We start from the raw sequence: 3,529 nt of genomic DNA, 5'->3' as shown, positions 1-3,529 counted from the left end.
TCGAATTTCATTGTTTTTGACTGCTGTATAGTATTCTATAGAGTACATGTCCCATAATTTCTTCATCCAGTCTACTGTTGATGGGCATTTGGGTTGGTTCCGGGTCTTAGCTATTGTGAATTAAGCTGCAATAAACATTGATGTGCAGACAGCTTTTGTGTTTGCCAGTTTAATTTCCTTTGGGTAAATTCCAAGGAGTGGGATGGCTGGGTCGAATGGTAGGGTTATCTTCAGGTTTCTGAGGAATCTCCAGACTGACTTCCACAGTGGCTTTACCAGTTTACATTCCCACCAACAGTGGGTTAGTGTCCCTTTTTCCCCACGTCCTCTCCAGCATCTGTTGTTGGTAGATTTGTGAATGTGAGCCATTCTAACCGGGGTGAGGTGAAACCTCATTGTGGTTTTGATTTGCATTTCCCTGATTGCTAGTGATCTTGAACATTTTTTCATGTGCCTGTTGGCCATTTGGATTTCCTCTTTTGAAAAATGTCTATTGAGGTCCTTGGCCCATCTCTTAAAGTGGGTTGTTTGTTTTGTTTTTGTGGAGTTTCTTGATCTCTTTGTAGATTCTGTAGATCCTTTATCTTAGCATAGTTTACAAATATTTTTTCCCATTCTGTCTGTTGCCTCTTCACTCGTCTGACTGTTTCTTTTGCAGTACAGAGACTTCTCAATTTGATGCAATCCCAATAGTTAATTTTGGCTTTGACTGCCTGTGCTTCTGGGGTCTTTTCCAGGAATTCTTTGCCGGTGCCAATATCTTGCAGGGTTTCTCCAATGTTCTCTAATAATTTGATGGTGTCGGGTCGTAGATTTAGGTCTTTAATCCATGCTGAGTGGATTTTTGTGTAAGGTGCAAGGTAGGGGTCTTGCTTCATGCTTCTGCACGTGGAAATCCAGTTTTCCCAGCACATGGAACCCCAAACCCCCTTAAGATGGTATTTTTACCACCCAGCCTAAGTGTTAAAGTGATCATATGGATAGGATTGAGTGTCTGGTAATAATAATAGATAGAATTTAAAAGGAGTGAATGCTTCAACATGGGAAGCAGTCCACACAGCAGACTCATAATTGCTTTAAAAAGCACTCTGACCTCAGAATCAGCCCTTAAGGCATTCTGGTCTGGCTGAAAAGTCCACGAGAGCATTCAGACATGGAAAGCCAAGATATTGTGACAAAAATGTCCTACACGAAGGACTTAGATGGTGGAAAGAAGTGTCCATTAAAGAAGGAGGCATTTTCTCTAAAGAGAGGAGAGAACTTCAACTTTGCTTATGACCTTGTCTAACTACGGAATGAGTTTGTGGATTCAGAAGGCTTCCATAACCTTGGTACCTCATGTCAAGAGCCTCAGATGATCACTGACATCATACTTAAGAATGTTAATTGTTGGGGCTGGTGCTGTGGCACAGCAGGTTAAAGCCCTGGCCTGAAGAACTGGCATCCCATATTGGCACCAGTTCTAGTTCCGGCTGCTCCTCTTCCAATCCAGCTCTCTGCTATGGCATGGGAAAGCAGTAGAAGATGGCCCAAGCCCTTGGGCCCTTGCACCCACATGGGAGACCCAGAAGTTGTTACAGGCTCCTGGCTTCAGATTGGCGCAGCTCCAGCCGTTGCAGCCAGAGTGAACCAGCAGATGGAAGACCTCTCTCTCTGTCTCTACCTCTCTGTGTAACTCTGTTTTTCAAATAAATAAAAGAAATCTTTTTTAAAAATAGTGTTAATTGTTAAATTAACAAGAGTCATTGTGCACTAACTTCCTATGCAGGACCTCTGTCCTCAAAGAGTTGTATAATTATGTCTAAGTGCTTGCAACAGATGTATCATTCTTGAGTGCTTATTTAAAGTTAATTAAGTTTCTAAGAAAAAAAGAAGTAAAATTAATTTCAGGATGCAATGACTTTGAACAGCCCTTGTCTCAACTGTTGAGGAGCATTTTTTTTCTTGTTTTTTTTTTTTTCAAATAAATTGTTGAACTCTTTATTACTATAGAGTTGGTCTTTTGTTTATAAAGTTAATTGAAAATGGATCTTCATGTTGAATGGGACAGGGGACGGGAGAGGGAGACGGAGAAGGCAGGGAGAGTGGTTGGAAGGGCAGGTATGGTGTGAAGAATCACTATATTCCTAAAATCGTACTTATGAAATGTATGAAGTTTATCTTCCTTAAATAAAAGGTTTCTTTGTAGAAAAAAATATATTCTGAGCACTTTCTGAAGATCTCATGTAGCTCAAAGTCCATACTTGCTTTGTTCACCAAAAGCCTATCTTTGAATATTATGATTTTTTTCCTTCCAATCCTTTCCTTGTATGGAAGGATGACTACTACTTTAATTTTAAAAGAAAATAATGAATTATAACTCAAAAAAAAGACCCATCATATCATTGATGGGTATGCAAACTAGTGCAACTAATAAGGAAAGAAGTAAGAAAATGATAACCAAAGCCAGTGGTGTGTCGGTAAACATTTAACAACCGATTCTCTGATAGGGGCTGGGGAATGATCCGCAGCTTTGACAGTTCCGCGGTAGAAATTCTCCTCTAGCAGCTGCTTCAAGATAACAACATGACGTCACTGAACATGAATTTGGGAAATGTGCAATGTCATGAGCTGGTACAAACACTCCATCTTACCTACGACTAGGGCTAAAGACATACGTTAACAATCCTGCAGACTTTCCCCTACTTAAAATTCCAACAGACTTGCCTATACGTGTTCACCAGAGCTACATCTGAGACTATTTACAACAATAGTTACAAAAGCCCAAAACTGTCAATAACCTAAATATCCACCAATGGGGGAAATAAATAGATCATTGTGTATACAAACCATGGAATAATCTTCAAGGATGAAAATGGACAAACAACCACTATACACAACAACATAGATGAATTTGTCAAATAAAATATTGATCTAAAGAGCCAGACATCACAGAATAATGATTCGATTTATACAGTGTTTAAAACAGGCAAATACAACCTCAAATGCTAGAAATCAAAATAATGGTTATCTTTATAGAGAAATAGCACGTATGAAAGGGCACTGGAGGCTTTTATCTAGTGACAGCAAGCCAGGTGCGTTCATTTTGTAACAAATCCTCGAGCTATAAACATGCAGGTATGCACTTTTCTATTTTGCATGCATGCATGTTATCCAATAATAAATTAAGCTTACTTACTCTTACCTAGTAATTATGGGAGTTCATTTTCCTCTGTGGTTATTCTGTATGTTACCCTAACTAGAGTCACCTGCCAAAAAGAGACAAGATCTTTGGGTTGGGTGTGCGGTGCAGTGGTTAAGATGCTGCTCGTGGCTGGCGCTGTGGCATAGTGGGTGAAGTCTCCTCCTGTGATGCCAGTAGCCCCTATGGGCACCAGTTGAAGTCCCAGCTTTTCCATTTCCATTTCAGCTTTCTGCTAATGTCCTGGGATAACAGAGAATGATGGCCCAAGTAGTTGGGCCCCTACCACTCACATGGGAGACCTGGAAGAAGCTCTTGGCTCCTCTCTTCAACCTGGCCCAGCACCAG

This window comes from Oryctolagus cuniculus, chromosome 13 (genome assembly GCF_964237555.1).
Source record: "Oryctolagus cuniculus chromosome 13, mOryCun1.1, whole genome shotgun sequence".
Taxonomy (NCBI): Eukaryota; Metazoa; Chordata; class Mammalia; order Lagomorpha; family Leporidae; genus Oryctolagus; species Oryctolagus cuniculus.
Note: the sequence above shows the minus strand (reverse complement) of the source record.